Consider the following 14,006-nt stretch of genomic DNA (forward strand, 5'->3'; position numbering starts at 1 on the left):
GCATACAACAGCATAACGTGAAAAACTATAAAGGAAACATAAAGGGAACACCTACTAGGTAGTCACCATCCAGGTTAAGAAACATATTATCACTGATACATTAGGCATTATGTCCAGTCCCCCCAGTTTTCATCTCCCCCACCCATTGAACCCCATCCATTTCCACTGGGGGAAAACCCCAATACTGAATTAGGTGTTTATCCATTTCCTTCTCTTTTCCACAGTTTTGTCATATATGTATATACCTCTAAAAATGTTATTTAATATTGAATGTTTAGAACTTTATATAAATGGAATCCTCTGTATGTTGTCCTCCTGCAACTTGCTGTTTTGCTCCACATGTTGGGAGAATTATCCATGGTAATGGGTACAGCTGTAGTTTGCCCATTCTAATTGCATCGTCTGAATAGATCAATACATACTTATTTCTTTTCCCATTAGAAGGGACTGACAGGAGTTTCCTGTCAGTATTTAGGTTGTTTCCAGGCTTTTGCAATAGAAATAGTGCTTCTGTAAACATTCCTGTAGAAGGTTCTGGGCACTTCGCAAGAATTCTTCAGGGCACAAACTTGGGGGTGAAATTGCCGGGTGAAAGTTTTAAACAACTTCAACGTTACTGCAGAACTCTGAAGTTTTTCAAAGTGTTTCCACCAGTTACGCCCTCCTCCTTGATCCTTCCCTCCCCTCCAGCTGACTCAGTTTGGGCCATACATGGTAGTGAGTAATTTTAATTTTTGCCAATCTGGTACGTGTTTGCTTTTGTGGTAAGATATACATTACATGAAATTTACCATTTTAACCATTTTAGGTGCGCAGTTCAATGGCAATAAGCCCATTCACAGTGCTGTGCAACCATCACCACCCTCCATCTCCAGAATTTTCCATCGTCCTCAACTGAAACTCAGTCCCCATTAAACACTAACTCCCCATTCCCCGCCCCCAGTTCCTGCCACCCACCATCTACTTTCTGTTTCTATGCATTTGACTCCTCTAGGGACCTCATACAAGCAGAATCCCACAGTATTTGTGTTTTTGTGTCTGGTTTATTTCACTCAGCATAAGGTCCTCAAGCTTCCTCCATGTTGGAGCCCTCACTAAGTTTTAATTTGTGTTCCACATTCTACAATGATATATCTGCAAAGATATGTCTGTTCTACAATGATAACAACCCCCAAAAGGGGTTGGTTAGAGGATTTGACCTTGTGCTTGAGGAAGTTGTCTAACCTGTCTCTGTCTGGTTCTTGGGTTCTCATCTGATGTTGAAGCTCGCAGACCACAGGGCATTGAGTGATTTCGTATCACTCTGCTCAGGCCACCATAAAAAAATATCACAAATTGGGTGGCTTAAACAGCAGACATTTGTTCCTCACAGTTCTGGAGGCTGGAAGTCCAAGATCAGGGTGCTGGCCTGTTTGGTTCCTGGTGAGGACCCTCTTGCTGGCTTGCAGACAGCCGCCTTCTTGCTGTGTCTTCACATGGCCTTTCCTCGGTGTGTGCAGAATGAGAGAGAGAGAGAAAGAGATCTTCTTTCTATAAGGCCATCCATCCTATCAAAATCACCAATCTACCTATGCCCTCATTAAATCTTGATTACCTGAAAGTTCTCTCTCCAAATACAGTCACATTGGGTTGGGGCTTCAGCATATGAATTTCGGGTTCATAATTCTGTCCACAACAGGTGTAAAATGGGGGAGGGCAAGGACAAGCTGTAGCCCACAAGGTTAGACTGTTGCCCCTGACCTTGAAAGGGGTGTCCTGCAGAAGCTGAGGTGGGGCTCATCGTCACAGAGGTAAACACACATGGCCAGGAGTCCCAGAAGTGGAAGAGTCGGGGTAAGGGCCTGGTCATTGCCTCATGCAGGAAGTGAGCCAGCTGGCCAACAACAAGTGTGGGAGCAAAACCTTTCATTCCTGCTTCATTTCTCCCCAAATCTTCTTTATCAGGAAAGAAAGCTTCCTTTTATTTTATCTTCGCAAAGGACTTTTGTCATGAATGCATTTTAAATTTTATTGAATGTTCTTTCTATATATATTAAGATAGCTTTATGATTTTTCTGTTTTAATGTGTTATTGTGTTGAATTATACTAATAGCTTTTCTAACGTGAAATCAGTATTACATTCCTAGGACAAACCCAATTTCGTCGTAATCTTTTTTTATACATTGTTGGATTCATTTTCCTAATTTTTTAAAGGATTTTCACTTTTTTTTTTTTTTTTTTTTTTTTTTGCGGTATGCGGGCCTCTCACCGTTGCGGCCTCTTCCGTTGCGGAGCACAGGCTCCGGACACACAGGCTCCGGACACACAGGCTCCGGACGCGCAGGCTCAGCGGCCATGGCTCACGGGCCTATCCGCTCCGTGGCATGTGGGATCTTCCCGGACCGGGGCACGAACCCGTGTCCCCTGCATCGGCAGGCGGACTCTCAACCACTGCGCCACCAGGGAAGCCCATCAGTGGTGCTTTTTTATGGTGTCAATATTTGTTTAGATTTATTTACATTGTTACCTTATTCTTGCCTCACCATTTCCTTTTGCATGTGAGACTTGCCTTCTGGGATTATTTTTCTTCTTCCTGGACTTCATCCTTTTCAAGTTTCCTTGTTGTGGTCAACACTGTCTTGGTTTGTCTGTAAATGTCTTTTCCCTCTTTCCTGAAGGACATTTTTACAGGATATAACATTTTAGGTTGACAGTCATTTTTTTTCTAACACTTTGAATATTTTTTTCCACCATATTCCGTCTTCCATCTGGGGGCTAGGTCTTTCACTTCAGGATGTGTTTTTAGATCTTTTCTTTATTTTAAGAGTTCTGCAGTTTCACTATATTACATTTAACTCTGGATTCCTCTCTTTTCTTCTTAGAATTTGCTGTGCTTCAATAATCGAAGGATTCATGACTTATCAATTTTGGAAAAAAAATTTAATCATTATTGCTTTTACCTTTGTTCTCTCCAGTTTCACATTTTCGAGGTCTAATCAGACATATTTTAGATCTTCTTACTCTGTTCTCCATACCACTTAGCTTCTTTGTCATATGTTTTTAAAAATAATTTTGTCCTTCTATGTGAATTTTGGATGATTTCTTCAGGTCTCTATTCCAAGTCACCAATTCCCTCTTCAGCTATTGAAAATTTACATTGTTGTTTGTTTGTTTCTAGAAGTTCTATTTAGTATTTTACCCCTAATTCTGTTAATTTTAAACAATCCTTGCTTCTCATTCATTTTTAGAGTCTCTGCTTTATTTTTTCACCTAGCAAACATATTTATTTTGTCATTTGTATCTAATAATGCCAATATCTCTGGTCTGATTCCACATTTTGTTATGCTTCTTGATTTTTTTCATGGTGTCTTATTTTAATTGTTTTTAATTCAATTAAGCTCATTTTAATTGACTGTGTGGGAATTTCTCCTGGGTTGAGGAGTGTATTAGTCAGGGTTCTCCAGAGGAAAAAGAACCAGTAAGAGATATATGTTATGTCTGTGTGTGTGTATATGTGTGTGAGTTTATTATTATAGAAATTAGCTCACCTGATTATGGAAGACAAGTCTCATAACATGCTGTTTGCAAGCTGGAGAAACAGGAAAGCCAGTGGCATAATTTAGTTTGGGTCCAAAGGTCTAAGAACCGGGAGCACTGATGTTGGAAAGCAGAAGATGGATGTCCCACGTTGGAGAGAGAGAGCAAACTGGCCCTTCCTCTGCGTTTTAGTTTTATTTAAGCCCTCAAAGAAATGGATGAGGTCCACCCTCACTGTTGAGGATAGATCTTTACTCAGTCTGTGGATTCAAATGCTAATTTCTTCCAGAAACACCCTCACTAACACACCCAGAAATAATATTTTACCAACTACCTGGGCATCCTTTAGCCTAGTCAAGTCAACACATAAAATTATCCATCACGAGTGGCATTCCACTAGAGAGACTATGGGTTTGCTTCTGCCATGTGCCTGGGACATGGCCAATCTGGGACCACTTTTGATTGAATTCTTGACTTGATGTTTTTCTGACTACAAAGATAGTGGGAATTAGGTTCAAAATTTAAATTCTCGTTAAGAGGGCTTGCTGGTAGTTATCAATTATCAGGAGAGCATTAGTCCCCCTCCACTGAGAGCCAGGACTAAGATATAGACAAGTTTATTAGTCATCGCCCATCAGTGGGGTAGATACAATTATTTTTTAATCATACTTTTTCTGAGGGTATGGGGCTTTGGGGTGTTGACGTTGTGGTATTCTAGCAACCTGTGACTTTGTTTGTCATTCACCCCACCCCCTGCCCACAAAACTCTGCAGGACTAGAGGTATTTAGGTGATTTCAGGATGCCTGCCAGGACCCTGACTTCCCTGCATATCTGCTCCCATTTCACTTTTGTGTTTGAGTATTTTCCAAGTTTTCTTGCAAAATCAGCTGTAATTTTAAAGAATAGTAACAATATATATTCTATCAAGCCCTTTTGGTTATTTTGTAGTATGAGCGTTATTTCAGGATATCCAGCCTGCACATTGCCATGAGCAGAATTCTGCTACTTATTTTTAACCTATAATAATATTGTTTTGCTTTCATTGTATTATGGCTACTCCCCTTGGTCGAGAATTCTGATTTCCACTTGTGTTCATGGAAGATGTGGTAAAGGGTGCTTAGCTTCAGAGCTGGTTGGATTCAGTTGTTCAATGCTGTCATCAAGAATTGGGTTTCTTGTCATCTCTACGCTGTGGGTTGTTCCTTTTTTAATTTTTTTTTTATTTATTCATTTACTTTTGGCTGTGCTGGGTCTTCATTTCTGTGCGAGGACTTTCTCTAGTTGTGGCAAGCGGGGGCCACCCTTCATCACAGTGCGCGGGCCTCTCACTATCGCGGGCTTTCGTTGCGGAGCACAGGTTCCAGACGCGCAGGCTCAGTAGTTGTGGCTCACGGGCCTAGTTGATCCGCGGCATGTGGGATCTTCCCAGACCAGGGCTTGAACCCGTGTCCCCTGCATTAGCAGGCAGATTCTCAACCACTGCGCCACCGGGGAAGCCCTGTGGGTTTTTTTAAAATTGAAGTATAGCTAATTTACAAAGTTCTGTTAGTTTCAAGTGTACAGCAAAGTGATTCACACACACACACACACATATATATATATATATATATATATAGTTTTTCATGATAGGATATTGAGTATTGTGCTATACAGTAGGTCCTTGCTGTTTATCTATTTTATATATAGTAGTCTATATATGTTAATCCCAAACTCTTAATTTATATCTCCCTCACCCCACTACCCCCTTTAGTTTGTTTTCTATGTCTGTGACTCTATTTCTGTTTTGTAAATAAGTTCATTTGTACCATTTTTTTAGATTCTGCATATAAGTGATATCATATGATATCTGTCTTTCTCTCTCTGACTTACTTCACTTAATATGATAATCTCTAGGTCCATCCATGTTGCTGCAAATGGCATTATTTCATTCTTTTATGGCTGAGTAATATTCCATTGTATATATGTACCACATCTTCTTTAGCTAGTCATCTGTCAATGGACATTTTGGTTGTTTCCATGTCTTGGCTACTGTAAATAGTGCTGCAATGAACATTGGGGAGCATATATCTTTTCAAATTAGAGTTTTCTCCAGAGATATGCCCAGGAGTAGGATTGCAGGATCATATAGTAACTCTATTTTTAGTTTTTTAAGGAACCTCCATACTTTTCTCCATAGTGGCTGTATCAATTTACATTCCCACCAACAGTGTAGGAGCGTTCCCTTTTTCTCTACACCCTCTCCAGCGTTTGTTATTTGTAGACTTTTTAATGATGGCCATTCTGGCTGGTGTGAAGTGTATGCTGTGCTTTTTGGGGGAGAAGCTATCTTCATCCTGGTACTAGCTCCCTGGTGATGGAAAGATGGCTATCAACATTTCCTGTGACTGCTTGCTTCTTCTTCCTCCAAGCACAAGGAAGAGGGTCTCTGGAAGCTCCAGCAGAAGAGTAAAAAAATACCAGCTTCCCCACCCTGACCCCAAACCTCTGAAACCCTCTCTTCCAAGTCTCACTGGCCAAAAGTGGGTTGTGTGTTCTCCCTGAAGCACGAATTCGGGCAGGGATGGGATTCAGCTGCTGAGCCAGACACTGGCCACGTGCTCCCCTCTAGCAGTGGGGTGGAGTTGGCTCCCCAAGCCAGTGATCTGCTCCTGGGGGATGTGTAAACTCCAACAAAAGTTCGGGAAAGTTGCCCAAAGAAGGGAAAATGAATAGTGAGAAAACAACCACAAGAGGGATGAAGGTACAGACACACATACCGCCTGGTGTGTAGGTGGACATTGGGTTTTGCAGGAACAATGGTGCCATTCCCAGAGGGCTCCAATTATGCTATTTAAAACAGAAATATGTGCGTCGCCACCAGAAGACCACCTGACCTGACCTATCTGCTGGAGACGGTACTCAAGGGTCTTTTACTTGGACAACCCGGACACCAGTGATGGGAGAGAGATGGGAAGGGCTGGGGCATATGCAGGATGGTCTCCTGTTGTGGATATAAGGATGGGAGCCAAAGGAGAGGGTGGAAAGAACTTACTAGGAAAGTCCAGTCCCAGGTCACCTGCTCAGGAAGGAGTGCTGAGCCAACGCAGCATGTGATTTGGAATGAATTGGGCTTTCTTCTGCTTCTACCTGATTCTAAAGCAATCCACGCTAATCTGCGTATTGCAAACAGCATTGAAAAGAGCCTCTTAAAAAGAGGCAAGATTTATCTTACCCTCTTTCCTCACCCCCTGTCTCTTGCCTTAGGTGGGCGGGAAGACCTCAAGCCACTCTTCGGGACGTACTGAGGGAGGGGGAGGGACTTGGGACCTGAAGGCAGAGAAGAGCCGCCCAAGAGGACTGGGGAGGGTGCTCGGCGCAGAGGGCTGCGTCTTGGGCTCTAGTGTCCAGGCCAGCGGCCCTTGGGAGCAGACTCCTGGGTCCTCTCCGAGGGTACAGAGGTCAAGTGGGTCCCCAGCGCCAGGGCTTGGCCGGGTCGTACGAGACTCGGTCAGCACTGCCCAGAATCTCCCTCCTGAATCCAGACTTGAGTGTTCGGGCGCGAAGCGCCGGCCACCGGCTCGGTCCAGGGGAAGTGGGGAGGGAGATGCGCTCCTCCCCAACCCTAAAAGGCCGGCTGGGGACGGAAGCGTCCCCGGGCTCCCTCTGGGTCCCGCCGAGAGCGCGTCCCGGGCTTTCCCAGGAAGAAACCCCTCCTCCTGCCGCCCCGCCCGGACCAGCCTCGCCCGGGACTGCCGTTCCGGTCCGTCCCCTCCCCCTGCCCGAGGTGACCCGGGACCGGCGCTTGGGGGTGTCACCCTGGCCACTCGGACACCGCCTCCCGGATTAAAGCGAGAGCCGGGGAGGATCGGGGACTTCGGAGGAGGCGGAAGAGGGGAGGAAGGCAGAGGGGCGGGGAGCGCCGGACCCCGAGCACCGCAGGTGAGCGGCGCGCGCGGTGGGCTCTCTGGGAGGGGGCGGGGGCGGGGGCTGGGGGTCCAGGGCGCGAGGGAGGCCCTGGGCGCCCCCCGCGCTGGGTGGGAGCAGCGGGAGGTGAAGCCAGGTGTGAGCAGCTCCTGCCCGGCAGGTGCGTCTTCCCGCCCGCGGGACGCACAGGGCTGAGCCGAGCAAAGTGACCTGCGTGAGGTCAGGAGGGCTGCGCGCGCCTGGGACGCCTTGGCGCGCGGGTCAGAGGCCCCCGGCTGCCCCGTTGGCATCAGTCGCCCGGGACAGGTCGCCCTGCGGGTCCTTAGCCAATTGGTAGGAGACAGGTGTGCCGCGGAGTCCCTCGGGGTGCGTCCCATCGGCTGAAGTCGGCTCCCGCTGCCCTGTCCTCTGGGCCCCGAGCTGGGGACGAGGGGTGCGCCTTTTCCCTTTGGGGACGAGGAAGAGGGAGACTTGTCCCTCCTCTTCTTTGTTTTGGGAAAATCTCTGCAGCCCCGTAGTGTTACCTGAACTCCTGCTTCTTGGTTGCCTCCCGGAGTAGGGAGAAACTGGAAACTCTCTGAGATGCCGGGAGCGATACGGCCGGCGCGGCGGGGACAGGCCCGCAGGGCCCCCGGGCGAGGTGCTAACGGCTCGGTAGCCCCGGGAAGGCACTGCCCAAAGCCCGAGCCCCACGGCGGCGACCCGGAGGCGACGATCAGGGCTGGGCCGCCCGGACACCGGGCACCCCTGCCCCGGGAGGAGTGGTCCTGGTCTCTAGGCGCACGCTCCCTGCCAGGAACAAGGCCAGGCACTCGGGCGCTTCGGTCCACGGCCCGACCCCGGACCGGGGCCGGGAGGCTGAGAGCGCCAGCCAGATAGTGGGCGCCCTTATCGCGGCTTCGTGGGCCCTGCGGAAGAATTGCCTTATGGCCCCAAATTGCGTGCTTCCAGGCCCCAGAGGGCCTGGTTGTAGGTGGCCGCCGCCAGTGGCTTGAGCCCGGGCTTTTGCGAAGGGCCCGCCCCGCTGAAGGGCACAGCGCCGTGATCCCGAATCCCGAATCCGTTTCAATTCCGTTTCAGACGCCCAGGAGGAGGCGGGCCTGTCAGGTGGAATCCCAGTGGATCGTTTGGGAGGGAAAAGATTGCGACCCGAGGTCTGCCTATAGGGCTGGGGTGTCCCAGGGCTCTGCCTCCAGCCTGCGAAGCCCACCCGGATTGAAGCCCGCGCGGTAGTCCCCGGGCCAAGTACGGTAGGGGGCCCACCCGGGGCGCCAGTGCGTCCAGGCACTGCTGGCGCTCACGGCTGCAGAGAGCCAAACAAATGACGGAAAATTACAAAAGCTGCTAAGGAGAGTTTCAAGGTGTTTAGAAAACCTGCCGTGAGGGGAGGGCTGTCGACTTAGCCTGGGAGGTCGGAGAAGGCTCTCCAGGAAGTGAGGATGGAGCTAACACCCCACCGCACCCGGAGGAGAATGGGGGCTGGGAGTGTGCACAGGGCTTGCACAACCAGGGGACCTGGGGGCCAGGCGCTGCTGCTGCTGAGTGAGGTGGAGGGGTTGGGGGGGCCCGGGGGATCACTGAAGGGATGCTCCCCTTTCTCAGCTTCACCAGAGGCGGGGCAGGCCTGCGTCTCCCCACCCCGGCCAAGCTTACTGGACCCCTGGGTCAAGGTTGAAAGGCCAGGGGGCACCAGCAAGCACTCAACACAGGGGTCCGGGAGTTGCGGTGGCGGCCTCTGCCTGGAGATTGGCCGCGGACACACCTCCCTCTCTGCTTTGAAAAATATGACCTGGTGAGCAGCAGGGGGCTTTCTCATGACTCCCAGTCTGTTTGGTCCCCAGCAACATCTTTCTTATTGACGCCTCCAAGGTCGGTCTTCTAGCAAGTTTGTGTAGCTGCCGGAAGCCTACAGAGCCCAGGAGATGGCGTGGAGCTTGGCCCCCTCGCACCCTGGGCTCAGTTGCCTTAATTGTAGGAGAAAGTTGGGCCGCACTGGTGTTGTCATGATAACAGCAAATGTGGATGTGGCATTTTCTTCCAGCCAGGCATCATTCCAAGCTCTTTATGATGTATTTAACTCAGGTGAGAGGAAACTGAGGCAGAGGGGTGACATAACTTGCTCCAGGCCCCAGGTCCTGTAGGGAGAACTGGGGATGCAGGCAGGCCACCTGGCTCCAGGGGGGCTGAGCGATGCCTAGACCCCTCGTGGGAGAGGGGCTTGCTCTCCAGCCAGGCTGGCTTCACCATAATCCAGGAGCAGAGCCCCACCTGGGCTCCGTGCTGCCTGCGTCCGGGGTGACCTGGGCAGGAGAGCCTGGGGCAGTGCAGAGGCTTGACCTCCCCGAGTGATGGGGCCAAGGGTGAAAATGTCTTGCAGGCAATGAAGCCTAGACACACGAAGGACATTACGTCGGTTGTCATCGTCATCCTCCTGTAAGCATACTGACTGCGACTCTGGGCCTGGCCTGGGGGCACGGGGGTCTATCAGGATGTGCAAGCCAGGGCTCCGGGCTGGTGTCTGTCACTCTTTTCCACCTAAGCCTGGGGCAGGAGTCCTGGGGGGCTTTGTAACCATTTGGGGTCATCGCCTTGGTTTCAACTGCTGCATCAGACTCGGAAGGAACAGGAAATCTATTTTCTCTAAGCCCCCCAGAAAGTTCCAGGCTTGGGAACCAGGGGTCATGCCTGAGCCTTAGGCAGGGAAGTAGAAAGGAAAGGCGACTGGCTCAGCATAGTGTCTGGTCAGCCTCGCTTACCTAAGGAGGGGAAGCTGGCCCTGCTTGGGTGGGGGACGGAGAAGGGGCACTCAAGTCCCACGTACTCAACTGCCCTCTGCCGCTCTCACAGCTCTGGGTCTCCTGGGGTGCCACTGCTTTTCCCAGGATTGCTGAGCCTCTGCTGCCCTTCCTGGTCCCTCTTTAGTTTCCAGGGCACCTGCCAGGGGACCCCTGCCACTGGGCCAGCCCCAGGACAAGCTAAGTGGCCTCTGGGTATAGGGAGCAAGGGTGTCACACACCTGAGTGCTGAGATGTGAATTGGGCCAGGCTTGGTGAGTCCCTTCCTAGCTCGGGGATGGGGAGCCCTATATGTAGGCCATCTTGGGGAACCCTGGCTTGCAAGCCCCCAGGGGCTGTAGGCCTGGGTGTGTGGGAGGGGACTCCGGGCGCCCCCTGTGCCATTGACCATCCTGGTCCCAACAGCACATGGAGGAGCAAAGGGCACGGCCGATCGCACAGGCAGTTCCAGGGAACAAGCCAGAGACGGAGCTTGAGGTCAGGAGGAAGGGCAGGTGACCTAGGACTTGGTTTGCCCTGGCCACTGGACAGCCGTCGGGAGAAGAGGAATTGGGAGCGTGCAAAATGTCACGGGCAGCCTTAGAGGCATCCAGGGAGAACGGCAGGTGCTGAAATTCCGGTGAGGGTGCGGGCAGTTCCTTGGACCGTAAACTGGATTTTGAAGAGGGAAGGTGACCCAAGGACAGGCTTTTTGCTCCTGTTAGAGGCAAGTCAAGGAGAAGGAGGGAAGGACTTGCTGTGGGGGGAAACTGCAGGCCTTTATTTCGTGTGCACCATCAGGCATCAGCGGGGCGGGGTAGGGTGCGGGAGAGGTGAGGGTACGGAAGTGCGATATGGCATCAGTGGGGCGGGCTAGGGTGCAGGAGGGGTGAAGGTACAGAAGTGTGATATGAAAGAAGGAAATGTTTGAAAGGCACCAGCTGAAGTCTAGAAATTCATGCAAGGGCAGAGTGGACAGAATCGTTGGGAGCTCAACCAAGTAGGCCTGGGAAGAGAAACCGTGGCCTTCCAGCGGACGTTTGTTAGACAAATATTTTCTAGTGAGCTCTGATCTGGAAGACGAGGCTAAGCCCAGGCTTTGTGGTGACTTGTTTGTATGTGACCCCATGTCAGAATCCCTCTAAGGTCCATGATTCCCGAGGGCCCTCCTGGCAGGGCTCCCTGGAGACTTGATCTGTACCTGGGGCGCATGAGCCTGTGTTTTCTAGGGATGCGTTTGGAGTTTATCCTTTGCATTTCCCATCAAAAAGAATAAAAGATCGTCATGTCTGGCCTCGCAACTGAAGCCTGATCTGGTTCTAGAACGTGCTGGAGAAACGACCTTCCAGTGTTGGATCAAACTTTGTTTTTTGGTTTGAGGAACTGTTTTCTTCCAAGACAATCCAGTCGATATTGAAACTTTCTCACTGTTGGAAGCTTGGTGTCCCTGGATTGCGTTAGATCTGCCTTCCTGATGTTTCTGACCATTTCGATCCCGGATTCTCCCTTTGGATTTTCACAGAAGAATACTGAGTCCCCTTTCCGCACAGCGGTCCCTTAGCTGCTATCATTATGTTATTCCTGAGGGCTCATCATGTGAAGGGCGCGGTGCTAGGACACGTACCCACTTAATCTTGGTAAAACCCCCATTGCCGTGTTATGCCCATTTCACAGATTGACTCGGGCAAGTTCTTCAAACCTTAGACAGCGGCCTTTGCGCTTTGTCGAGGCCTCCTCCCTCCTAGAGGGATTGGGACACCTCTCTGGCCTGTCTGTCGTACTCGGCATGCAGTCAGCTCTGTACACCTGGACGTGTGAGGTCACCCACATCCTCAATTTGGAGGCTGTTTTTGTCCAGGTGCCGGCTTTCCGGCACTCTCTCTCTTAAATTTCATCTTACTCATTTGGCCTTTGGAATGTTTTCTTTGTATGGTACAAAGCTAGATTTGAAAAGAAAAAAAAAAAAAAAAAAGGGGACCAGACCCAATTCCTGCCCTGAAAAGTTTGTAATCTCGTTTGGACCATGAAGCATTCATAGAAAAAGAAACTTGGTGATGCAGGCAGAACTTCTGAACTGCTGTCTCTCTCCCTCTCCCTCTTTCTGCCATTCTGCTGATGGTCTTACACTTGTTTATGCTGAACTGTTCGTTAAATCCACCACAGTCTGTTACCTTCCCTCTAACAGTGCATTTTGACTCCAACAGGACGCGAAAACATCTTTACACGTCAGGTGATTTTGTGCAGTGGTGGAGGCGTAAGGGGTTCCACTGGTCATGGATCATCGGATAGGGAGTGTCTGTCGGTGTTGCTTGCTTTGGAGTTTGCAGAAGGGATACTGAATCTGAGGTCAAGGGAGGTGGGGCGTCTTTCACCCATCACACCTCATCACACCACCAGCATCTCGAAGGTACCAGGCGGGGCCCATGCAGGAGCCCCTATGTGAACGGTGTGTCGGGGGACAGTCAGTGGAGCCTTCATTATAGGGAAAGCCCCTGACCCCCAGACGGGGGTCAGCATCTATGAGGCTGACCTCATTTGCGTTGGTTTGGTAGTTTTCAAAATAAACCTCCAGCAAGTGCGTTCTGAGGTCCAGAGGAAAGACACTACAGTATAAGGAGAGGCTCTTCTTGTTTGGAAATAGCTTCATTACTTCATGGGAAGCTGTTGGGTTCCACGGCACCATCCTGTTGAGTGGTGGCCGGGCAGGTGACTGGAGGCATGAGTCAGCCCTCTGAAAGGAGAGCCCGGGGTGGCCCGGGACAGCCGTGCGCTGTTGTGTGACTCAAGTGGGGGAAGTTGGAGCGGGACCTCACCGGGAACAAAGAAGGGGACCAAGCTTTGACACACATGCCCTTTGTCGCTTCAAGGAAAAGTGCTTCATTGAGGCTGGCTTTCTGGAATCCAGGGCAATCAGCTGTGTCCTTTAGCTGACAGGAAAGAACACTGGAGAAGCAGTGTTGTCTCTCACCATCTGGGCTGTCTTGCTCCTTTCAGAAACCAGTTAAAGAGATTTACTATCTCGTGTGGGCGTGGAATTGCCTGTTTCGAAGATGAACCACGCGGAACGTGATCTCCCGGTCCTTTTAGACAGCAGTGCGTCTCCCGTCAGGTCCAGTTCCCGAGGGAGACATTTCCCCCTTCCTTTGTTTTTGGCCACAGAGAGTTAGAGGTGGCGCGACTCTCGTCTTTCCTTCCAAAGTCCATGCAGCCGATCTGGGCACACTTGGTGTTCTGGGTCCTAAGGGTTTGTGGGCCGTGGGATCGCTGGGTGAGATAGGATTGTGCTGCGGTTACTTCTGGGTCCTGGGCTTTTATGGGACAATTCCCGGCCGCGGCTCCCGGTGCCCCTGGAGCTCCTGGCTTCCTAGTCTCTCGCCGTTAGGGATATTGAATGAATAGGGAGCGTGGATTTCGGGCATTGATTCATCACTCCTTTCAGAGGGCTCTTAAACTGGGAAAGCCGCCAGTGGGATCAAATTTTCATTTCCTGAAACTTCAACCAACCCTATAACTGGCGAGATAGCTCAGAGGCACAGGGAGTGACAGCCACCGAGGGCAGAGAAACCAGGGGTGAGAATGTTCTCTGGGGCAGGACTCATCTGAAACTAATCCGAGGAAGGTGCGAGCTTTTCCTGCTTAGACTAGAGGATATCGTGTTGCTGTCAAGTCTCAGAACCCTCTCTCTTTACAGAGCAGACGATGTAGGAAAGGTTATTAATATGTGATAATCACGCCCACTTAAAGGCTTAAACGTCATATATATTCTGAATGGTGACCTCTTCCTCCTGTATATCGCTCAGATTCATTTCCTC

Source organism: Leucopleurus acutus, assembly GCF_964270905.1.
Source record: "Leucopleurus acutus genome assembly, chromosome: 5".
NCBI lineage: Eukaryota > Metazoa > Chordata > Mammalia > Artiodactyla > Delphinidae > Leucopleurus > Leucopleurus acutus.